Source organism: Dasypus novemcinctus, chromosome 22 (genome assembly GCF_030445035.2).
Source record: "Dasypus novemcinctus isolate mDasNov1 chromosome 22, mDasNov1.1.hap2, whole genome shotgun sequence".
In the NCBI taxonomy this organism is placed as follows: Eukaryota; Metazoa; Chordata; class Mammalia; order Cingulata; family Dasypodidae; genus Dasypus; species Dasypus novemcinctus.
The window spans coordinates 72,770,374-72,777,755 of record NC_080694.1 but is presented as its reverse complement, the minus strand read 5'-3'; the positions used below and the strand labels follow the sequence as shown (position 1 = coordinate 72,777,755).

At 39.2% G+C, this 7,382-nt stretch overlaps 1 pseudogene; it reads left to right on the top strand.

Annotated features, from left to right (window-relative positions):
- The first annotated feature begins 1,067 nt into the window (after nucleotides 1-1,067).
- LOC101437654 (histone-lysine N-methyltransferase EZH2-like) lies at nucleotides 1,068-3,203 on the top strand (annotated as a pseudogene).
- Nucleotides 3,204-7,382: the final 4,179 nt, after the last annotated feature.

Here is a 7,382-nt window from a genome sequence, read left to right as displayed (position 1 = left end):
TAGTAATGGAAGGATATGGAAAAGAAATGCCAAATGTATATTGTGGACCATAGTTAATGGTAATAGTCTGCTAATATTATCTCATAATCTGTTGCAAATGTCCCACAATGGTGGGGTGTGTTGGTGGAGGAGTGTTGTATGGGAATTACAAACAAGTGCATGATTGTTTTCTAAGTTCACAACTTCTGTAACAAAAATGTATTTTCACAATGTCAAAATTCTTGCAAAATATTCTAAGAATATATCTTATAATAAAATAGTTAATAATATTATTAATAAAAAGGGCTGAAATACCAGATAAGTAAGAAAAATAAGATAATAGAATAAAATGTGAAACAGTATGCTAATATTTTTGAAAAATTAGTTTATATGACTTATTAACTGAAGGAGAAAAAGAGAACCTGCTACTCCCTTATTTATACTGATGCAATCCAAGAATGCTTCCACCTTTCAGCTCTGCACCTTCTATTTCCTCTACCAGGAAAGTTCTTCCCCAGATGTCCCCTTGACTTACTCCTTTCTTTTAAGTTTTTTTTTTTTTTTACATGTGGTGTTATTAGTAGGGCTATACTGTACCAGATGACCTGCTTCCCACCCTGTCTTTCTCACTTGCTCTTTCTTCGTCTCTAAGGTCTGTCATGATCTAACAGCATACATATTTTCATGTTTATTGTTAATAGTTTCTCTCCCACTATGTCCTATGATGATGGAAATCTGCATAGTTTATCACTTTTAGATTTCCCATTGAGGTTCAAATAAATGAAATTGAATGATTAATAAAAGAATAAAAAATGTATGTTGTGGGGGGTACTCGGTCCAGTAACATTTGAGACCCCCTGGAACACAAAGGTCCATGGAGAAGCCCCAGCAGTGGTGGCATGGAGGTCAGCATGGGGGAGCACTGGGGCTGGAGTGAGGGACCAAGAGCCTACAACTAAAGATAAGGCAGAAGAATGTACTTGGCATTTGCTACATTCCTCTTTTTTCTTGCTACCAGCACCCTCTCATGTGATAATGGTGCCTCAAGAGTCAAAATGCAGACTTTATCACTGTGTTTAAGAATAATCATGGGCCAGACATGGAAGCAATCTGAGAAGAGACCAGTTTGTTGGTGGAAGTGTTTAAAATCAGAGTATATGTGACAGAGACAGCTCAAGAGTTTCAAAAGAGTTAATGAAATAAAGAGTATGTTTAGTTCCATATGTCAGAAAATTTTGTAGAGAAGGAAATCTTAAACCAAGATGGAAACAGGAAGGATCCAGCCGGAGCACATCATAACTTCTGTGAGCTCATTGTGTGGGACTCAGGAGTGTTCAGTGACCAGGATATGGATTTTCCAACACAAATAAGCCAATTCAAGACACTGAATGCCACTGTTGTGTGCCTTTGATGTATTCTTGGTCTCCTCTACTGCAGAATTATATGGTGGAAGATGAAATTGTACTACATAACATTCCTGTTATGGGTAATGGAGTTTTAGATCAGAAAGATAGTTATATTGAAGAACTAATGAAAAATTACAATGAAAAAGTGCACAGGGATAGAGAATATGGGTTTATAAGTGATACAATTTTTGTGGAGTTGGTTAATACAATATTGGTGATGATCACGATGGAGATGATCCTGATGAAAAAGAAGGATAACAGAAAGATCTAGAGGTTACTGAGATGATAAGGAAAGCTGCCCACCTCAGAAATTTCCTTCTGATTAAAATTTTGAAGCCATTTCCTCAATGTTTCCAGGTAAAGGGACAGTCAAAACATTAAAGGAAAAGTATAAAGATCTCACCAAGCAGTAGCTCTCAGGCACTTCTTCTGGAATGTTTCCCAAACATAGATGGACAAATGCTCAATCTGTTCAGAGGAGCAAAGCTTGCATTCATTCCATACCCTTCTGCAGGTGATGTTGTAAAAGGAATGCCTCCTACATCCTCTTCATGTAACGCCCAGCACTCATAAGTGGAAGAACATAACAACAGCTCTATTCAACCAACCTGTGGCCCAGTGTTACCAGGACCAGGAGTGGAGTTTGCTGCAACCCTCACTGCTGAGAGGATAAAGACCCCCACAATGCCCAGGAGGCCATGGAAGAGGAAGAATTTCCAATGACAGCAGCAGACTCAGCACCCCTACCAGTAATACTCAGGAATCAAAGGACACAGGCAGTGATAGGGAGGCAGGAACTGAATCAGGTGGAGAGAATAAGGAAGAAGAAGAGAAAAAGGATGAAACTTCCAGCTCCACTGAGGCACATTCTCGGTTTCAAACATCAATATAGTTGAAGCCAAATATTGAACCTCCTGAGAATGTGGAATGCGGTGGTGTCCACGCCTCTATGTTCAGAGTTCTTATTGGTACTTATTATGACAATTTCTGTGCCATTGTGAGGTTACTTGGGACCAAACATGTAGACAGGTGTATGAGTTTAGAGTCAAAGAATCCAGAGTCAGAGTTCCAGTTCCTTCCAAGGATATTGATCCTCCTCCAAGAAAGAAGAAAAGCAAACACTGGTTGTGGGCTGCACATTGCAGAAAGATACAACTGAAAAAGGATGGCTCCTCTAACTGTATATATAGCAGTCAATCCTGTGATGATCCACAACAGTCTTGTGTGATAGCACACAATTTTTTGAATATTTTTTCACTGTAGTTTGCAATGTCAAAGCCACTTCCCTGGATGCCGTTGCAAGCACAGTGTAGCACCAAGCAGTGCCCATTCTGTGCAGCAATTAGAGAATGTGATCCTGACCTTAGTCTTCGTTGTGGAACTGCTGATCATGGGGACAGTAAATACGTCCAGCAAGAGTTGTTGCTTTCAGAGGGGCTCCAACGACTCTTACTAGTGGCCCCATATGATATGGCAAGCTGGGAAATTTCCGTCAAAGATCCTGTACAAAAATATGAATTCATTTCCAAATACCATGAAGAGATTATTCTTTAAGATGAAACAGACAGAAGAAGGCAAGTGTATGGAAAATATATGTGCAGCCTTCTCTTCAACTTGAATAATGATTTTATTGTGGAAGCTGCTCGCAAGGAAAACAAAATTGGTTTTGCAAATCATTCAGTAAATCCAAACTGCTATGCAAAAAGTTAGAATGGTTAACGGCAATCACAGGATAAGCATTTTTGCTAAGAGAGTCATCCAGGTGGGTGAAGAGCTATTTTATTTTACAAATACAGTCTGGCTCATGCCCTAAATTAAGCAGGCATTAAAGGAAATCCTTCACATGTGCTATATCATCCTCCCCTTCCTCCTCTGAAACAGCTGCCTTTGCTTCAGGAATCTGTAGTTCTGTGGCAATTAAGAAAAATTAAATGCAGTATTGTAAGAAAAATCTGTAATAATGAGTTTAAAAATCAACTTTTCATTGCTTTCTCACCAGCTGCAAACTGTTTTGTACCAGTGAAATTTTGCAGAAAGTGCTTCAGAGGCAATCACCGGACATTGTAAATCCTCACAGGGCCCACTGGATGGAATGGAGGAGAGTATGGGCCATGATGTGGACCATTGACTATGAGGTGCAGAGGTGCCCAAAGATGTACTTACCAAATCCAATGGATGTGTCATGATGATGGGAATGAGTGTTGCTGGGGGGGGGAGAGGTGGGGTGGGGGGGTGGGGTTGAATGGGACCTCACATATATATTTTTAATGTAATATTATTACAAAGTCAATAAAAAAAATAAATTAAAAAAATGCAATATGGTACATTTTTTTCAGCTTTGAATAAAGAATACTTAAACTTAAAAAAAAATGTGTGAGGCTCTCAAAAGATAGATTAAAAACATTGCATTCAAGTCAACATCCAATATAATGAAAAACTTAGCAAATGTGAAATAGGAGGGCATTTCTAAAATTCATAAATGGCTTGTAGCAGACTGCTCTTTGGTGGTCTCCCAAAAAATCATTTCTCCCAGTCATCATGTCTGTTGCACAACAACTCTGGGCTTGGTCATGTGACAAGTTAAATAAATGTGACAGATGCAAGCAGAGGCTTGATGTTGCTTGCACATGGACTGTGTCTGGGAATGTTTGTTCTTTGTATTAGCCTTGGCCAACTAAGCCTTGCAAAAATGAGAGCCAAGTTCCCCTTTAGAGAACCAAGGACCAACGCTCATCTGCACTTTCAGCCAAAGGCTGGCTCTAACCTGCTTGGAGCAGAAACGAGCTGGTACCACCAAGCTGTGCAGAAATAAATAAATATTGTTGTTTTAAGTTACTGAGTTTTGTGTGGTTTATTATACAGAAGTAGACAACTGGAACAGATGTTTACTAAAACCTAGTGGAAAATATGTGTTCAGTGAGATCAAGACAGGACTGCCTAGTGTCATAACTTCTATTCCACACTGCTGGTTTCTTTAGCCAGTGCACTATGGTAAAGAAAAGACAGCACATCTATAGGGATTGGAATAGAAGAATAAAAGTTTCCTTAATTACAGAAAATAAATTTTCAGACATAGAATTACTCTAAGAACCTACACATAAAACATTAGAAAAATGAAATAATTTAGTACATTTCTTTGTTCAAATATCAAATTTATTTTTATATGCCAGAAACAAAGAGTGACATGTACTTTTAAAACTGTAATTTCTAATAACTACTGAAATAAAAATTTCCAGAAGCAAATCTAATAAAGCTTAGGAAAAACATTACGAAGAATATGAAACTTTGCTGAAAGACTTCGAGGGAGAACCAAGTAATTAAGGTCATTCACCATGGTAATGGTTGTGGAGATAATTTTTTTACTGATTTCATTTCCTTTGTTGTTGTAGATTTGATGCAGTTCCATTGTGTACAGCAATTAAGGCTTTGTTGTGGTAGCACAAGGTGAGACAGAGCAGGGGAAGAGAACAGAGGGTCCAGAAGAGACTCTTGCCTAAATGGACATCACCAAGGAGTAAATAGTACAGGGACAACTTGTATCCATATCAAGAAGAGAAAAATGAATAGATTGAAATCTTCCCGACTTCTAATTCAAAAATCTATTTTAGGTAGCATAAAGATTTAAGTATTAAAGTCAAAATTTTACAACTTTAAAAAGAAGCTATTATCTCATCAAAAACAATGGCGGAGAGAAGAAAATGGTACTATGTGTTTAAGGTACTGATAGAGACAGTACCTGCCAGCCAAGAATTCCGTGTCTGGCAAACCTGACCTTCAAAAATGAAGGTGAGTTCAAAGTCTTCACAGACAAACAAACCTGATAGAATATGATAGCAAAAGCCCTTTTCCCTGGGACTAGCCGGCTGCCTCATTGAGGGGGGCTGGGGGCAGGTGGGGCCGAGCTGGGGGCCAGAAAGTTCTCAAGGGTTGGTATTTTGGAGCCAATTGGGTGTAAGGTTAATTTTGAGACATGTGCCATTTACTTGACTTCATCTTTTGGATACAAAGCAAAAGGTGTGCTTGTCTTTATGGACTGCTCTTTTGTTGAGCTTTGCATGATTTCAGTGAAATCTGGGCAGTTGGATTTAGGACATAGTTCAACAAGGCCCTTTGGTTAATGTCATTTTAAAAACACAGCTTTATTTATAGGCCTAGAGTAATTCATAAAGACCATATTTTAAGGAGATGGGAAATAGAGACGGGAGTTGAGCTCTATTACTGCTGTGGAAAATGAGTTTTAATCATATGGTTATCCTTTTCAAAATAAATGCTCTATAATGTGCTTAAGTGGCTGCCCTGCCATTTACTTTTTGATAACAGCCTATATGTGCCCTTGGATGTACCAGTGGCAACCCCAGCCCTACCCTAACCTCACCACCCAGCCTTCTTCCCTGCAGACTGTGCTAAGCCCCCCTGGCCTTACAAGGTGGTCCATTTCAGAAAGGTCATTTGAAGTTGGGTGTGGCCAGGGATGGCAGTGGGTCATGATGTCAGAGGACCATGGGATGCTACTTATCTCCACTTTCTTTGCTCGTTTTGCTAGGTTATGAACACGTGGATCTGATTCAAGGGGAATATCAGTTCTGATGCTCCAAGGATGTTTCAAGTCCGAGAAGGTGACTCAGGCTGTCAGCACTAGACGCGAAGAGGAGGCAGTCACCTTGGAGGGACCCGTGCTGTCCCTGGGCCTTTCCTTGACAGGGACAGTTAGGCCTGGCTGGGGGAAGATGCTGTGTTGCTGCAGTGGTGCTTTGCTGCCACTGACCTGGCCATTCTATGGAATGCTGGTGGCCAAGAGGGTGGTGGAGAGGCACTGGGCACTGCCAGGACAGGTGGCCTGAAGGCGCTTCTTTCATCAGGAGGCTGCCCCGACTCTCTAGTCCACCAAGGTAAGAACTTGGACATAGAGAAATGGGGAAGGCTGGAATTGACTGGCTTTCTTCGGGAGCTTTGAGCATTCAGCAATATTGAGAGAGACAGGGAAGCAGTGAGATTGCAGAGCTTTTGGGATAGAAATGAAAGACTGGTAAAACTAGCAACAGGGAGAGAAACAAGTTACTTTCAGGTATTCGATCATCCTACATCCATCAGAGGCACTGGAAAAATTTAGGCACAGACAAGGTTAGTGATTAATAGTGTTGTCTCTATTAGAAGAGATAATCAGTTGTTACATAGATTGCCTAAGCCTGGAATTTTGTTTTTTTTCCATATTCTGGCCTTTGTTCATTTTTGCATAGGCAAGCCACATTGAGAGCTTTGGGACACGGATGTGACTTAACACATTTTATATGTTTTCTGCCATTCTCCAGCTAGCAGACTTCCTGCTCTGGATCTCTTCTATTGACTGTTAAGTCACCTCCAACTCACAAAATTTTACGCTTAAATCATAATAATTTCAAGGTAAATCAGCAGAAGTAAAGACATACAGTTTTACAAAATGCATATTGGATATTTACATTTTGTTAGATCCTTTAGTAAGTGCAGGTTTAAGCCTTTAAAAAAAGGAAAATTCAAAAATATATGGACATTAAGCAATGCATTCTTAAAAATAATTGGGTCAAAGAAGAAATTACAAAAGAACTCAGGAAATATCTTGAATGAATGAAAATGAGAATACAACATATCCCAACCTATGGGACACTGATATTTCTCGCACTAAATGCTTACATTAAAAAAGAAGAAAGAGCTAAAATTGAATATCTTACTGCACACCTGAGGGAACTAGGAAAAGAACAGCCAACTAATCCCAAACTAATCTGAAGGAGAGAAATATTAGAGATCAGAGCAGAAATAAATGAAATCAAGAAAGAAAAAAGAAAAATAGAGTAAATCAACAAAACCAAAGTTTGGATTTTGGAGAAGATCCTCAAAACTGACAAGCCTTAGCTTCACTGACAATGAATGAAAGAGAAAACACTCAAATAAATAAAATCAGAAATGAGATGAGAAGGAGGATATTATTATTGACCCTGCAGAAATAAGAACAATCATAAAAGG